General features: G+C 39.5%; 1 protein-coding gene across 4 annotated transcripts in view; it reads left to right on the plus strand.

The window, feature by feature from the left end:
- The window catches only part of LOC105674645 (protein single-minded), a 187543-nt gene that overhangs the window by 90264 nt on the left and 78998 nt on the right, over positions 1-18281 (plus strand). The window contains exon 1 of one of the 4 annotated variants that reach the window (XM_067348236.1): positions 2989-3422. The exons of the other annotated variants lie outside the window; for them this stretch is intronic. The gene's annotated coding sequence lies outside the window, so the exon portion shown is untranslated. Of the gene's footprint in view, positions 1-2988; positions 3423-18281 lie in introns of those variants that run through there. 4 annotated transcript variants of the gene reach the window in all.

Raw genomic sequence — 18281 nt, forward strand, 5'->3', positions numbered from 1 at the left:
GAGGTTGCGGCCCGGGCTTCTACTTAGCGCTCTTGTTGCTGCTGCTGCTGTTGCGTCGCTACGTTGGTCGCTGTGATACCGAGGGTGAGACTCGCGCCCGCGCGAGAGATGCACCGACCCGGAGCGCATTGTTCACACCGTTTTAATAGGTATTCATTGTCGGAGCTCAGATCTTCCCGAAGACTCCCAACGGAGTGTCGCTCCCCGATCTGCCCCGATACCTGGGAGTTCCTGCGCTCACTTACCACCCATTCGTAAAATTCTCACTCCCTTCGACTGTCTCTCTGCTTTTGCGGGATTTCGAATTACGCAAATAGAATTTGTGTACTCTGAATTTTAAATTTTGCTTTATCAGAATGTGGGACTATCAATAGCTACGTCTTATAGCAGCAATAAAAAAATTGATTTCAAGAAAATTATGACAAGAATAATAATGTTTAGTTTACTTAAAGCGGTAGTTTAGCTTCTCAATATTTTCACTTGTCTTCGCGAATTTTTATTTTCGAAGAATTCATGGAAAGTAGAGTTTAATGTTTCAAAATAATTTTTAATGTGTTATTATTACACAATGTAATGACTTATACAATCTTGTCGGGATTCAAATTTTTAGACATATCGAAAGAAACTCTCCTCGCGTTGTGCTCTTTTAAATTCCTCGGCCATGCGCCTCTCGTCTGAGCGGTATTGATCGCGGGATCCGATTTCCGGAAACTTATCAACGTCAATGACTTCCGTTCCGTAGAAGCGCGGTACGGGCCCCGATTAAAAAGCTCCGTTCGCGCCTCGCCGAGCGCTGCAGCCGTTAACAAGATTAACAGCTCTGCATCCGATCGGCAACATTAATCCGAGTAACACGGGTAGTAACCCGCGAGGAATCTTTCCCCCTCGCTCTCCCGCGCTATGTAAATTAATTAGGGCCCTTGGTAAGCGCGCTGATTTTTCAAGTAGGCACGTGGTGTGCGCCTCCCTCGCCTCGGGGAAAGAAACGGCAGGAGAAGAAGAAGAAGAAGAAGGAGATGAGAAAAGAGAAAAGAAAGGGGCAGAGGAGGCGAAGTCGGGACCCGACGGTGAATTCGCCGGGCGTTGAGGAGGCGGTGTGCGAAGGAGATGGTCCCCGAGCGAGTCAGGTCTCTTCTGGACCCAGATAGCAGATCTTCCTTGGAGGCTGCGCCTTCTTTCGCCTTTCTCACACGTTCGAGCTCTTCTTCCTTCGCACTCCGCGTCGTTGCTCTCGCGAGCTACCGGTCTCGAACGAATCTCGGCAATTAACCTACGTCACTTAGTCTTATTATTGGTCAGTCTCTTCTGTGCGTCGTCCTTGAGTCTCTTTCTCGCCACTCCGCTCTATTCTTGATTCCAAGCCGCGCTTCCGGCGCGATTTCGCGCGCGTGCAATTCCGCGGAGGAAATTGTTCTTGTTTTCTTCGTACGTAAAATCTCCTGTTACTAATTTATGTTCTGATCTTTGTCTCCGACAAACTTTTTCAGTTTTAAACGAAGGAATCATTTGCGAAGTAATATTTGAGGATCTGCAGGATATAATATTGTAATTATTTTTACAAATTAAGTCTATTTTAGTTTCTGACGCAAATAAAATGTTTCTATTTTTTTATGGATTGTTACAACTTCTTTTCTCTTTATAAGTGATATACTTATTTTGTCACTTCCTGCATCAACAAAAATTACATAGGCATTCATAGATGATGTTAGAGATAATTTAAAAATAATTTGATTGAAAATTTATCTCTTGCGTGTTCACTGTGACCTCGTAAATTTCTCGGACGCGAATAAAACATTGATAGAAAAAGATTAATGAGCTTAGGTCGCAGCTTATTCACGCGTCGACACACACTTGATACTCGATTAAGCGTGACTAAACGTCGCGGCGGGAAGAGCTTTTCCGGATCAGTTTTCGCCCGATGCGTTTGAGAACTTAATGGCCGCGCCGTGTGAAATCTCTTTGTGCACGCAGACAGGCGTTAAAAGGATCGTACGCGTAAATAGAATCGCATAGAATGCGTGACTGGCCGTGCGCGGCCAATTATTTCGATGATTTACGACGTCCTTATCGCCGTAATTAGTAGAAAAAAGATTTATGCCTAAGGCGCGTTACGTATTTCGCGCGTTATCACTTCTGTGAATTTTAAACAAGACCCAGCATCTCTGGGGTGTATCCGAGTGAGACAACTGCGTAATGCTAGCAATTAGACTTGGCGAAGCCGAAGAAATTTTTTCATTGCAATTTTAATTAATTGAAAGCGATCCTCGATATCGTTAGTTAAGGAGCACGCGAACAAGGCGCAAAGGCTATTGTATCTGCGGAAAAAAACTGCACGGTATAATGCTTACATGTAAACATAGAGGAAATGCGCGGAAATATTTTAAATCGCTCGAAAGTAACACATCTTCAACATTTTTGCCATTATTGTACCTTAATTATGTTGCTTTGTATACGAGTCGTAAGAAGATTTTGACGTATATGGTTTCCTATACGTAGTTCATATATATATTATCACAAATATGAAAAAATGAATTTTTATTGACTTAATCGGACGAGCAAAAATCCATTTCTTCTTGTACATATATATTTTTCTATTTTCTTCCATATATTTTACGATGATAAGCGTAATATAAAGTACATACGAAAATACAATTACTATGATACATCAAATTATTGCAAACCAGAAAAGTTTATGAATATAACATTGTATTTATGTAAGTAATGCAACTATTTATTTATTGCTGAAAATAAGACTGTTTATTTATACATGTTGAATACGAATGAAAGAATATTAATTAATTTTAAAATAGAATAAAACGGCCGAACAATCGAACGGTCTGACAATCGAACTGTCTAACAATCGAACAGTAGAATAAGACAGACTTAAGAATTGAGTAAATGCGCGATAGATGGCATTTAAAACGATTCATGCGTATCGTGTTTCTATAATAATCGCGTACTTCCCGCGCAATGTTCTCATTGGAGAGTGAGTCGCGCTAGCGAGCGGACATTGTGAGTGACGAATCAGTGTGTTAATTAACGCGCGATTGTGATTAATAGATTCATTGATATCCGTAATTGACATACGTCATCGGGACGACGCCATGTTTGTTGGAATGATTTAATTATTAAGTCGTAACATTCATTCACTATGTGAAGTATCATTATACGTCGCGATTGTCACGACTTACGGATTAATTAAGACGCGTGATAGTAATTAACCGTTCGAATTTTTTTAATGTCAAGCATGTTTAATCGACATCGGAGCGCGCTTCGCGTTATTTACTTCCTCTAAATATGCCATGGAATGTCATGGATGGAATCAATCTTGGAAATGTTGTACAAATAACATTGGAGTTTTGATCAAGTGCGAACGGAGCAATGGAGAGGTCGACGAGAAAGCAACGGCGACACATCGACTGGTGAGTGAATTCATCTATTATATTCGTCTAATGATCGTTCATTTGTTTTGTTTGCGATAATTTGATGTTGCATTGCTCGTTCGAAATCAAAGCATTTTTGTAACTTCCCAATTCGTTATGTTTGCGATAGAGTTTTAAATTATGCGAACAATATTTCCAAATTGAAAATAAAATCTGATATGATTAATTATTTTATATTAAAAAATCAACATTTATCATACAGGTATTGCGAGAACTCCTCGCTATGTTTCTTCGAATCTGTTTTTCCAGATGTTTTATTCATAATCAACGTTAACCTAGATCTCAGAAACTGATTCGTTTTAAAAATGTCAGAAATGTCTAAATGTGAATAGTCACGACTTATAAAACGTTCTTTTGCTTAATAAATAACGATTCAGGTATCGAATTAGTTTTTATCGCGTACTTCCGGTTTTCGACCAACAGATCCGTCTCGCTGATTTACCTTTCCCTTAATTTTTTTTCTTACTCTTTTCTTTTTTTATCGCCATTGAATTCTTCCTCTTTCCCTCTCTTCCTCCTTCTCTTTTTCGCCTTCTCCCGTTGTCGTTTTCCCTCTCACTCTGCCAGGTGCGAGAACGAAATGGAAAATGCAAATAAGGCGTAATAACGAGATGGTAACCGTATCGCCCGGCTGTATCTCTCCATCGCGGACTTACGCATCTCTCGGACATTTATGATATACATTTACACGTGTGTATGATATATTAGCATAGGCGTGCCTACTTATGAGCGCGCTCGCGCGCGAACATCGATCGGCCAAGGCGATCGGATCGTTTAAGGCCGGAACGCGCGTGCCTCTTTTCGACGGTAGCATCGCTGTTCACGGGTTGTACACGCCTGCGGCGGTTGGTAGATCGATGATTTTTCTCTCGATAGGATACATTTGCGAATAACCTTGATTGCTTTTTTAACGAAAAGAACTTATTTTATTGAAATGATCGATTTATAATAAATTGTCGACGTTTTTTTTTTGTTAATGAAAATTATTATATATTATATATTATATATATTTTTTAATATAAAATAAAAACAGAGAAACATATTTTTTTATGCCTGAAATCTCTTTTCACAAAGAAGTCATTGCTTTGGATAAAATTTAGTTAATATCTTTATTTATAGTTTGAGTGATTTCACTGACAAACATTTCTACACGATGTCACAGGCTGATATATCGTGTACATATCGCCATTATGTCATGTTCATGTGTGGTACGTTTTGATTAAGGCGTCTGAGGGTAACGAATTGTGTAATGAGTATTTGATGCGCTCGCCCAGTGAGTAATTAGTCTTGTGACGTTATTAATGTTTCGCAGTAACATTTCCATTCTTATTCCAACGACTGTGTGACTGTAGTATTTACTACATTCCTCTCGTCTATTTCTCTATTAAGTTTTTTAATGTCCAAAAATATGTCTTTTAATTCGCGCAACACAAAATTTTTATTTGCCTTGCAAAATATCTGGATTTATTTGTAAGTCGTTTTTACATGACTGTGGAAGTATCAGAACATTTCTGGAAAGCGATTTGACGTGTGCATTTATCATAGACAATATGATAAGAATTACACTTTAGATCACTTTTACTGCAAATGGAGAAAAAGATTGGTGACGTTAGAAGTGAAAGGGTTAAAGGAGATGGTCAATCGATTGAAACGGCGGTTCGTCGCCCAATGCGATTATTTAATTTTACCGATTATCTGCGGCGGAGTTCATTTTTCACGTCATTATCGCGATGCGGCAGGCCTTCATGATTTTGCCGGACAATGCTGCGAGCGACGCACGGCGCCGTTTTATAGAGTCGTCAGCGGCTCCTCGCTTGTCTTTCTTGTCTTTCTCTCTTTTTCCCTCTGCGGCTTGTCGTGTCCGTCCGTCCGTCGACTGCTTGAAAAATGATTCCATTCTAGATCGGAGTCGCGCCTCTCGTTTGCATCGATAGCCATCGGCAATCGCAAATGCGAATCCTTCGCATTATCCTTCGCGTATCCTTCGGCGCAAGTTTGTTAACTCGACGAGTAATGGTCGTCCGTTGCGAAACCTATCCGGTCCAATCTTTTTTCTCTACGAAAGATTTACGTTTGCGGTCTTGATCCTTTTTTTCCGCTCTTTCATTAATTAAAGTTACAACAATAAGCTATAACGGAAATAAGTGGATAATACTACTTTATTGTGATATTAATCAGTGATCGCTCAAGTGTAAAAATTTCTTTCTTATATAGCCATTACGAAAAAATATCTTCTTGTAAATAAATCTGAGGTATCGATCGCTTGAAATTGTTATATAATTAAAAGATAAGTGCAAAGGGAACATTAATATGCATCACATTTTCATCTGCGAATTTATTAGCATCAGTATCACATCAATAACGCAAAAATGAAATGATAACGAAATCAATTCGCGGAATAATTAGTATTCGCGAGCCGCCTTGTTAGTACGGACTCGCCGAAGTGGCTAATTAATTTCACTACCTTAACTTTGTCACATCTGAAAAATTAAAAATTATTCCACCTTGAAATCGAGTTACAGGCTGCTTTGTTTGAAAGATATCGTGGTTGACAAAATTGTAATACGTTTCGGATGTAAATGCTCAATATTCATATCGCATCGATCGAGAACAGTTAAGTGTCGTATTTATTGTACGACTCATTAGTTTTGCATGAAGTGCAAGTGAAAGATAGTAATTAAGTTTATCTCGGCTGGATATGAAAAATGTGCTTTTCTGAACTTTCAGTCAATAAATACAATATGAAAAATGTTAACGAGAATATATTTATATCTTGCGTACGTATCGAAGATTAATCATCTGATATCGATAAGGCGATAGATTTTGAATAATTGTCCGCAGAACAATTTTTCATTTAATTGTCTCGTCGCACGATAAACATTAAGAATTTTGCTGCTTCAAAAATCTTCAATTTGCAATATCAATATTTGTAATGATATTATAAATGTGCGAAATTTTAGATTAATTTAGAATCTTTTTAGAAAAATGTTGAAGTAACAATTCTCGAACTAAATAAATTTTTGCAGATTAAGTTTCACACGATATAAATATATTCTTCTTATTATTTGTTGTTAAATAGATAAATTAAAAATTTGAAAAAGTATTCATTAATATTGTGTATGTATAAATGTTACGAGCACAATCCGAATCTCAGACGGATAGCGGATTCTCCAGATGCGGTCAAAACCGGACGCGAATCGGTGTCGGTTGATTTCGCTTGGAGATCACGCGCGTTAACTAACGAGCGTCGTCATTGCCGCAGATTCCCTTATCTTTTCGGCGAAAAACGCTGAAAAAGTACGTTGGGACATCTGCCGGGTTCGGTAGCCGGCGAGGAGTGTCGCAGAGAGAAGGCACATCACATCCTTCCGATAAAATGACGGAACGCGCGAACGCCGCCTGTGCGTGCCGCCGCGCTTTTTTCAGCCCCTTCTCATACAGACGCGAACACGGTACGCGTGCGCGACGATCGATATCGGTATCGGGGACAAGTCCGTTTCAGAGGCTGACAGAGAGAGCGAGGCTGCCGGGAGAGAGATCCGATTTGCCTTTTAATCGGATCGGCAACACGCCAGGCTGGGCCTGAGCTCAGGCCCAACGAGGCGAGGCGAAGCGAGGCGAGTCGAGTTGAGTCAAGTCGTGTTTCGCGCGCCATCGGTCCACCGGGCCCACCGGACACGCGATACGCATCGCTCATTAACGTCATTATTAAAAACGCGGCAATTAGACCGCGCAAGAATATCGACTTGTACGACGAGCGCGCACGGGCCCGATGCGAAACGGAGATCGGCCATCGGCGAACGGCGGCGAGACTGAGAACCGGTCGTTCGTTTTTGATGCTCGACACCTTTCCTCGCGGCTGCGTGACGAAAACGACGCCGGCGCGGGAACCAACGGGCGCATTTATCGGTTGATAATCGGTTCGTAACGATAATAACGTTTGGCGATTGTCGATATGCAGATGACCGAAGGGGGACACAAAGGCAGAGAGAGAGAGAGGGAGAGAGAGAGGGAAAGAAAGCGAGCTGTGTTAATTGTATTATTAACTCTAACTTACGGGATCTGTCACACTACGGCCGATGCGCGTTAAACTGCACTGTCATTTTCAGCGGAGTGACGACCGGTCGGGAAGGAGAGGCTCCGTTCTTTCTTCGCCTCGTCGCAGAAGAATGAAGTCGGTTGTATTGTAATAACGGTGGTGAATGGGATAGAAAGATGAATCGGCTTATCTGATTCATTAACTCACTTCCTCGTACTTCAAGTTTTCTATATTACTACTTTGCTTTATGTTCATCGGGAATTAGCTATTCTTAGATTCGATTACCATATTCTTTTGAGACACGAGTTTTTATCTTTAGGTTGACTTACATATTTCTGAATCCCATTCGTGTAATTGTGATTATTTTATTACTATTTATAAATTTATTAGTTATTTTTATCGGATATTCGCTATCGTGAGATAAAATCAAAGTAAAGTCATTTTATATCGTAAAAAGAGATTGAAAATAATTTGTGTTCGAAAACGTAATTTATTATAAATCAAGTTAAACAAACTTATTAACGCCGTCACGTTTTGGAGAAAGGAAAATGACGTTAATTGCTCCTGAAGTATTATATTAATTAAATTAATCATGCGTAAATTTTTACGAACGGCGATGTTATCATGCACGGCAGTTTATATTGCTGCAGGTATCCGCATCCGTTGCGCTTTTATCACGAAAATATCAGATGATGGGCGAGTAAGGGGAAGGGTTGAATTTCCATGCGGGATGAAACGGAGAAAAAAGCTTTAACGTGCTTTCCACCTGTCTTCGCGCATTCGTCGATCGTTTCGTAGTGCCTGTTTGTACAGCAACATTTGTAAAGCCGCCGCAGATGGCAACGAGGACCGGCTTCAGGGTCTTCGTCTCTCTTTCTCTCGCGCGCGCGCGTCGAGTGTACAACGAGACGAAACGGCCCGCGAACGGGTTACGAGCTTGAGCCCGTATACGTCGAGTCCGGCTGAATGTCAGTACGATCCGATGGATCATCAAAGGTGGTAGGAAAATCGATTGCCGTGTAAACCGGCGTGGCCACTTTTCACGACGGCGGTATTCGCGCGAGCGCGCACCTGTCTCCGGATTCCCGCGTCCTCCTCCGTTCGTCCGGTCAAGTGGAGTCACGAGTCGAAGAACAAGCCTCGTCGAGTATGAGTTAACCGGCGCGTCATGCCGCGTGCCATCTCTCTCGTTTATTCGCGCTGTGTGCCGGTACGATGTCGTCGCGCTATTAACTCGCGTCGCGAAGCCGCGGTATTTATGGGACGGGGACTGTTCTGTCGTCGAGTCTTATGGAGCTTGAATACGCCTCGAGTCGTGAGGGAAACGCGGGGTTACGTGTCACGTCGAATCGTGAGATTGCGAATTCGAATAGCTGTCGCTGATAGTTGATAATAAAAGGTTTCCCGATGACATATCTGCTCTGAGCGATCCATTACGTTTGGTAGCAGGATTTACATGTCCGGTGGATATGTATTTTATAGTACTCTAAACTAACTAGATCATATATTTAGTTCAAAAATAAAATAAAATAATTATAGGATTATATTTTTATGGTATGGTTTTTATATTAATAATAGAGTTTAATAGATTTGCGCGAGAAGTAATTAACTTTTACGACGACTAATTAATAGTTGTTATATTTTTAATGATTTTTGAAAGACACTATTCTGCTAATTGACTATAAGAATATTTAACATAATTAATAGTATTCTGTGTATAGTTGCGAAAATCTAAAATGAGAAAGATATGTCAATAAGAACGATGATAAAAGATATCATCAACTACGATTAAACAAGAAAAGTTAATATTCCATAATTCCAGGATACATGGATACAGTAACTAAGGACCAAGGAATATTATGGATCTTGTCAACAAAACAGCTTGCATTTAGCAATATAAAAGAAAAGCATCAAGGAGAATACATTTAAAGTTCTATCTAGAAAATGCTTAATCTTTTATCGCGTTTTCAGATTCGCAATACAGAGTTTAATCGCGCAGTCGAGTCGAAGCTTTCGTTGCAAAGGGTTTATCTTAATTTATCGAGGTGGTCCCGGAGGGATGTAGGATGTTCCGCGCGTTTTCGATGTGTCATTAGGTTGCGCGGCGTCGCGCTGAGGCTAAGGGCTCATCGAAGTTAGCCACCGATGGTCATTATGCTGGTGCACTGGGCTTGCCGTTGCGGGATGATGAACTCCGATAAGAATGGTGCGGGGCGTAAGACTGTTATTAGCTGAAAATACGACGAACACCAGCGGGCATCAAGCAGCACTTTTATGGCAGAAAGGGAATCATAATTGCGAGAGTTTAGCCGTAATGTCGGCAATCATTTTAATTAAGAATAACCTCCCTCCCTCTTTCTTCTCCCTTTTGCTTCCTCTTTTTTTCTCCTCGCTTTTCTACCGTGTCCCTCTCCTCTCGCGACCCGCACATACGCTTCACATAATTGATGCGTTATGTATTTTATTGCTGGCGTCTACATATGCAGTTGATCGAACTCATCGCGTCTCACTCGAAGTATCGATTAGGCGGCTTGATGAATTTAATGTTTCTCGATTGATTGGAAGGCTTTGAAACTTGACTTAATTTCACTTAAAATATGAAAGTATTTCAATAACTCTAAAATATATATCTCTAGTTTACGATAGTAATAGTAGTATTTTTACGAATGTAGTGATGGATTATTTTGAATAATTCCTTTTACACATTAAAACTTATAAGTCAGATTATAATGTCAGTTCGAAGAAATCATCAAGTGGACGAAAAAATATGATAAAGAAAGAAAGTAAGGTAAAATATATTTATTAGCAAACGGTGTAGAGGCCAACGTTACATATAGTCTTTAAATTTGCTGACCGGTGTGTTAAAGTACTTTGTGTAAAATATTTGTGCATAAAATTTTTATTGCAAATTTACGGTTACATTTATTTTACGCGTAATTGAAACAAATATTTCCTGTCAACTATCTATCTCTCGCCGGTGAAGTAACTTTTCGAAATTTATTTCTGTCGCGCTCGCGGGGAACAAAACAAACGCGTCGCGGTTGTTTGAGCTGCATGAAGGCGATTGCAATCTGCTTAATGTTAATTAAGATGTATATTTCGCTTTTGGACACACCCCGTACATTTTCTTGCGAATTCTTTCTCTTCCTCGCCATCGGCCTCGGTGAGCCGAGTTCTCGCTCTCGCAATTCCACGAGCACGCCCGACAGGTGAGTGGAGAATTCGTTGCACTCGTTGCGCCGCATCTGTCAGTCAGTTGCATCGGATCGCGCGCCGGCGTCTATGCAGGCTCGAACGGATTAAACGCTCTTATTGTCCGTCATCGTCTCGGAAGGAATGCGATTTAGTTCTTAAATCGGCGATAACGACGGGGCAATTCAACCAAGTGCTCATTCTGTAATAAGTTTACATTAATGATAAGCGCGGAAGAGATACATATATGAAAAGCAATTGCGCTGAAGTATTTATGATTTTTGATAATAATTATGTGTGTGTATTTGTATGTGTTGAAAAACATTATCATTTATTAATTATAAATATTAGAATTGTAGGTCTGTCAAATAATGATACATGAAGTTAGATAAGAAAAATGGTAACAATTGTCAGAAAGTTCTCTTATTCAATTTAATTTTTCTAATAAATTAAAAATAGTTTTATAAATATTAATAGTTAATTTGTTTTATATTCATGTTATAATAATGATAAAAATCTTATAATAGAAAATAATAAAACAGGAATTTCTCGCGCAATAAACGTATTCGCGTGAAAGCGTTTTAATGATACTAACTTTTCTCTAGCCAATACCGTTTGTCGAACTTTCTTGCAATTTTTCAAACATCGCTTGACGGCTGATCGAGGAATTATCTCGCCGTCTATTTAATGACGAGTTATTCAGCCGCGTACTCGTTTCATATCGGCGCAGTCACGTTGGCAGGAGCGTAATCACAACGTAACGCGGGCCGAGCGATCAAGCTATCGTAAGTCTCGATACGCCGAGCCATCAGAAGTAAATTACGTCGTGTCTGACTTATCCTGTCGGGATCTGCTCGCATCGACGGATCGGCGCGGCGGTCGCGTGTGTCGCGAAAGTAGAGTGGCCGCGCGGCTTTTCTAGCGACCGCGGAATCATAACGTGCTCATTTATGCATCATGCTATGTACGGTGCAAAGCTTTTCCGATTTTTTTCCTCGCCGGAATATCACGTTTATTCCGATCTTTCACGTGATGCAATGGCCAGATTGGCGCTTCGATAAGGTATATGGAGGAACAATAGTTTCTCGCGTTAGGGAAATGCAAGAGGTATGAATACGTGTGTGCTGGATATCGCAAAGAAATAGAGAATTTTGCTAAACACTATCATTAAATGATTTATTTAATAATAGCTCAAAAGAAATCAAAATTTTAAATATATATACATATTTTATTTTGCGTGGATTTATGAGCATAATTATTAAATAAGAAAACTCTATTTGAAATGAAAATTGTAAGTCTACGGTTAAATTGCTATGATACTTAATATACTACAATATAAAATTGTTTTTTTTTGTGTTTTTAGGGAAAAATTTTGTCAGAGTTTTAATTAGATAAATACTTGAAATTCTAAGACAAATACTATTATCTTACCAATTTATCTTTTCTACAGAACACCCTGTATATGCACTAGTTAACTTATCTGACTATGAACCGCTTTATTCGAAGAATAAAACATCGCTTTGATTACTGAGTCAGCAACAAAATGCCTTTTTTTCCTGAATGTACATGAAAGAAAAGTATTCAAAGCATTCCACATTTAATTACATGGATAACAATGCACAGCAAATACTATGCATTTTCATGCGTATTATATTTTTTTTCCCATCCATAAAACTGACGACTTGATAAGAGAAGTTGTAAGTAGTAAAAATTAATTATTCACTAATATCCATTTCTGGAAAGAGAGAAAAAGAAAAAAAAAGTTAAAATTCTTTAATTTTTTACATTATAAATATTATCGAAAATCATAGAAAACTGTTGGAGATTTTTCAAAAATGGTCATTTTTATGTCAAGTGTTTTAATTAAGTTACCATACATCAAGTACATTGCGTAAAAGAGAACATTTATGCAGATTGCTTCTTATCGCTCACGGTCTCGTTCGGCGCTATGTATGTTCACAGATGCGTAAGCGATGTGCGTGCGAAGAAAAAATTTTACCTTTGCCGGCGCTCTAAATAAGTTCCACTAAGATTTTCATATGAAAATATTCAGTCCACTCATGGTCTCTGAGCTCGCCGTTCAGAAGATTGCTATCCGGACTGCTACTGCTTCGCGGCTCATGCTAACGACTAACGGAGATATCTTTCTTAGGAAATCACTAATTTCTCCCTCGCTTCCTTATGCACAAAGCATATTTTAAATAGCAAATCGGACTGTCGAATCGAAGTGTTCAACTAGAGAAACGCAATTGAAGCTTAACACAGTAATTAGCATATAATAATGAATAAAGCTTCAAGTTATAATTCTCTAAAAAAATTTATGTTGAAAAAAAAGGACTAAACAAATATAAAAAATATTATTCTATATTTTTTTTCTATAAATTAAAAGGATATTACGTAGAAAAATGTTAGATTAAATGCAACACAATACCCTGTACTATAAATAACACCTCTGCACAAGTTACAATTAGAAACGGTTTGTATACCCTCGCATTCATAGTGGAACATGTGCGCATGGAAGCATGCGTAAATACTGCAGACCGCAGAATCTTATTAAGATCTTGTTTTTCTGTGCAAATCTGCTTGTTTTTCACCTATTGCTTCGCTATAATATAATTGCGCTTGGTTAGATTTCTTTTCCCGTATTAATTAATGAAAATGTACGTGGAATTCTTTATACGCCAGAAATATGTTCAAAATGCCTGCTATTATTCTATCCTACATAAAAGTTCTGTTTACGCGGTTTTTAAATGTGATTTTTGTACATTAATTTTGATTATTTACTGTAACATTTCGTAAGTATTGATGGGGATCTTTAAACCTGAAAGAAAATTGTTAAATTGTTATTTGTTTAATTATATATCCCAAAATCTAAATATATTTAAAAAATCATTCTGTAGAAATGTGTGTTAATTGAAACAATTTTATCTGTATCATAATTATCACACAATTCTAAATTATATAATTCTGCAAAATCTCGCGATGTTACTAAGCATATAACGTGAAAGAAATCTTGCGAACCAAGTTGCGAATAATGCTGGCGCTAAGTATCGTACGAAATAGATCATTCTGGACGGGAAGTCTGCGCGTACTAGCGCCACTAATAAAGTCTTACTACCGGTCTCGATGGCGCAGCGCGGCGCGCATAAAAAATTCTATGTGCATGAATATGAATCGCCCGTAATCCCGGTGATTACAGTCGAGGCGTATCCGTAACCGATGGGTGCGAATTGGAGTGTAATAACAACTAGTAATTATTATCGGCAGTGTCTTCATTGTAACGATCTTCTTCCCCCGCGCGTTTTTCATTCGGCAAGATCGCCGGTTCTCGTCACGAGGAGCGGACAGAAGCTCGCGATTCGCGCGGACCTCTTCCCACCTCGAACTTCAACTTCTCTTCATTAGCGCAGAAATTGCGCGAAGGCGCGGCTCGGGTCCGCATTTCTGCATTTATGTAACATCGGTAAAACGTAAACGTCTTGTTACGGAAACATTCGACGTATGCAGCGCGCACGGCGGTTAATTATTCCAGCTAAGAAGCTGCCCGCAGATCATTAATCTTAATTGCATAGGATAGCGTAGAATGCTCATAAACGCGAGGGAAATTAATATATGCGTGAAAGATCGTAAAAACACGATAGCACGGTGTGTTTAAATTCACAATGGCTGAATCCGGTGTGAAGTGACGACTTGTGTTCCAGTTTTTGACGTTGTCATTTCTGAATTCTATAAAAACTGGAATTTTTTTAAACAGAGTATAATTAAAAATTGAAAAAATTGTGTGAATTGATATAAAATTGACACGATACGATGTATAAAATTTACATATCGCGCTCTATTAAATTTTACTTTATATAGAATTATTTTTTTAATTTGTCTTTTCAGAATGCGCGTTTGAAAACGCAAGCAAATTTTATTTTAGAGGAAAGATTAAACTTTGTGAAGTAATTTATGAAAATTGTAACTTTGATCTCATGATTACGACTACTCAGAAATATTGTATTCACGGGTCGTTCGCGAAATCGAAATCGCGTATTGCGATGGCGCGATGTGTGCAGCGGCAGCTGTAATTCCTGCTGTAACTCGAGACAGTATCATCCTGATATAAATACGTTCGCGATGGTATCGTAACATACTTCACGAACAATCTTCTAATTCCTCACCGTGTATTTATACGCATATATAGTATACGTTTCCGAGAGTGTTACTGTGGTATATTAGTCAAGAATTAACGACCGTGGTAATCAGCACTCGCTTCATAGCGTTCGCTGTGTTACACGGCCAAGGTTATTAACACTCGCGCGCCCGTCAGAACGCGCGTTATTGATATCCACCGCGATACACAAATCACTCCGGGTATTATCATTTCTTTTGTATCTACAAGGACAAACTAGGATATGTGCCTTGAACGAGATGTAATACCAATGATTGTAACTTTGAAGAATTTTCTTATCTGATCCGTGTGTGTATGTTTTTTAATTGAATTAGAAATATCAAAGTAAAAGAAATGATTATTCTTCAGAAGACTAAAAATGATTCCGAACAATTAACAGATTGTAAATTTGAAGAAGCAAAAATAAAATCGTGAAGTGTAAAGCGGAAAAAATCTACTTTTCGACATATCTGTATGTTTAATATTATACTGATTATATCTATGTACACTTACATTAATTTGTTAATTTAATTAATTTATATAATATATAAAATGTAAGAGAAAATTTTAGTTAAAAAAATTTGGTTGTTGAAAGGTTATTAGATTGGTTTTGCTTTATATTTCATGGCTTTAATTCTCTCTCTTTTTCGAAATTTATTTTCTTTGCAGACTCTTATCTTTCCAATTCTCGAATACCGCCCAACTTAATTGCTTAGTGTGCACTTAGAGGCAAGTCTAGACGCTCGAGAAGTGCAATAACGTGCAATTTGGCGGCGAGCCCGCGTGATAGTAAATAACTTAAGCGTTTTACGCGATAAAGGCCGAGCCAGAAGGAAGCGCCGCGCCGCGCCGCGCCGTTTGTCTCGGCCGAATCAGGATTTACGTTTTTCCTACCGGCGCATATCCATCGACCTGAATGGATTATAGACTCCAGAGGGAAGACTATACTTGCGTCGTTCACGGCCATCCTGCCGTCGGGCAATTACGTGCTTTATGCATCGTGAAATAAGGCCGTCTTAATTTCATCGCAATTTATAATTTAAATTGTGCACGCTACCGGAATAACAATTGTCCGATCCGTTTGCAATCAGAATCGGGCGGAAAGAACTTGAGAAACTATAGAATTTAATCATGCGGATAAAAAGAAATAGAATTTACGATGGCTCAATTAGAAATTTTACTCAACGTTGCACGAATCTAACATTGCTTTCTAATTTTAGGATTTTTGTTCTCCGACGAAATAGCTTATAAAGATCTCATTAGTTTTACCTACTAAATAAAAAAATAGTTATTCACATTAATAATTTTGATTATTATGTTATTTACAAATTTTCAAAAAATATCAGATAAATGTAGTAAACTTTAGACTATAGACGTAAGATAGTTCTTTTACTCGAAATCTATTAATAACCCAAGCAGTTAACTGTTTTTTAAGGGTGGTGAAAGCTTGTGTATTTGCATTGAATTTAGCAGCATTATCGCGTCTCTTTAAATCGACGACAGATTGTACCACATGTGTTACGTCATACCACCCTTCGCTACCAAACATCGCCTTTCCAGCGCCGCTTGTCATCCGAGTTCGTCGATTCGTGATGATCCTTCCGCGCCGGATATAACGTTCATACCGTATCACGCAAGGCGATCGCGCGATGCATCTCGTCGCGCGCGCGCGCGGACAGATTCATTGTAACGTGCGTGCGAGGATGCAACGAGAGAGAGAGAGAGAAAGAGCTCACGTAGCTGCACGCACGGCACCTCGAGGTGCCGTGCGCGCCCGAGGGTGTTATCTACACGGACGTCGCGAGGGACACAACACACAGACGAAACGTGCGACGAGCTCGTGGATCCACGATATCTGAGCGACGGCGGTGGCGGCCTACGCTCGTGCTGAACTAACTTGCCCGGGCCGGCAACCTCCGTCGCTCTCCCTCTTCGCGTATGCGGGTACCGCACACGCATCACGCCAGCCGGCACGCCACGCCGTGCCGCGCCGCCACGCTATGCCCGTGCCACGATCAGCTGGAAACCCGGAAGGTTTCTTGGCACTCCTGACCCAGTGAACAAGACACCTTTGCATGCGCCCGCTCGTTTAGCTTTACTCGCGGCTCGCGGAACCGTATCTGAAACTTTGGTGATTGCGAGCACCGACGCGAACGCTTTGTCCACGCCTCAGAGAGTTGACCGTTGCTGATAATGCGGTTTCCAGTCTCGAACGATTCGGAGAATCCAAACATATACCCAAGTTTGATGAAGCGATGAAGTATGATGTATGAGGGCCTTATCGATATTCTGGACTAGCGGCGTTAAAAATTATACACAACAAGAGCTCTTTCTCTTTTCTCTCTCTCTCTCTCTCTCTCTCTCTCTCTCTCTCTCTCTCTCTCTCGACAAAGCGAAAAACTAACTCAATCATCTAACGCTCCCGAGACTAAATCATTCATTCTTCCATATCGGTCTTGAATAATCTGAAAATACACGATCTCGGAACGTGGGGCGAAGCTCAAGATACGTCCTATAAAATACGAATAATACGCAACGATTGTTCATACACTTCCGTCAGATTCACAATCTGCAGATCCGCCGCTCCGATTGCAGCTTATCGATTTGTCCATTAGCCGCCATCGTTTCGCGATTCTAATGATTTATCGCGGCGAACGTAATGTCGGCGGATGCGTGATATCTTTCGATAACAAAGGCAGCTATAGCGCGTTTCTTTGCACTCCTGACCGACTGAATAAGATACCGTCGCGTGTCGTGCGTCTACGTGCTCGTACGTTTACATTCACTTCGTGCCCGTAGTTGGTAGTAGCCAAGTCCGAGGAATGCCGCGAGTCTAAATCGTAATCATCGCAATGCCTAAGTTTATCGCTGATTTTAAGATTACTACGACGCGTAGTAGAATCAAGTCTGATTCATGAGTATACTGCGCGCGATTCCGAAACGTAGCATAAAGGAATTTTCTCCGCGCGTTAATTGATTACGATGCGCTACGCATGAGCAACGTCTCGTTTTTGCAGGATGTGATTTAACATAAAATAAAATTGCTTATTGCAGGTTATATAATAATTATGTGCGAGATGAGTACCATGTAATATTGTACAATAATATAAAGAAAATATAATTTTCTTTAATAAAATTAAATATTAGAAATAAAATCACGTGAACATTTGTTTTCATTTTGCCATTAAAATTGAAAAAAATAGTTTCTTAAATAACAACGTGAAAAATTCGTTTTTCTTGTCAATAAAATTCGACCGCTAATATCTGGTTCGCAATCAACAACTAATCGTATAAGAGGAAGTTTCAATGAGTAAAACCGCATTATCTGTATGTATATCTAGACACAGAAACCTCTCTACAAGCGTATCTGCATTCATAACTTACTGCTCTTGCTGCCTACAATAGTATTGTTAATTACAGGTTGATGTAACCAAACTTTTTAATCACTGGGGAC

This window comes from Linepithema humile, chromosome 1 (assembly GCF_040581485.1).
Source record: "Linepithema humile isolate Giens D197 chromosome 1, Lhum_UNIL_v1.0, whole genome shotgun sequence".
NCBI lineage: Eukaryota > Metazoa > Arthropoda > Insecta > Hymenoptera > Formicidae > Linepithema > Linepithema humile.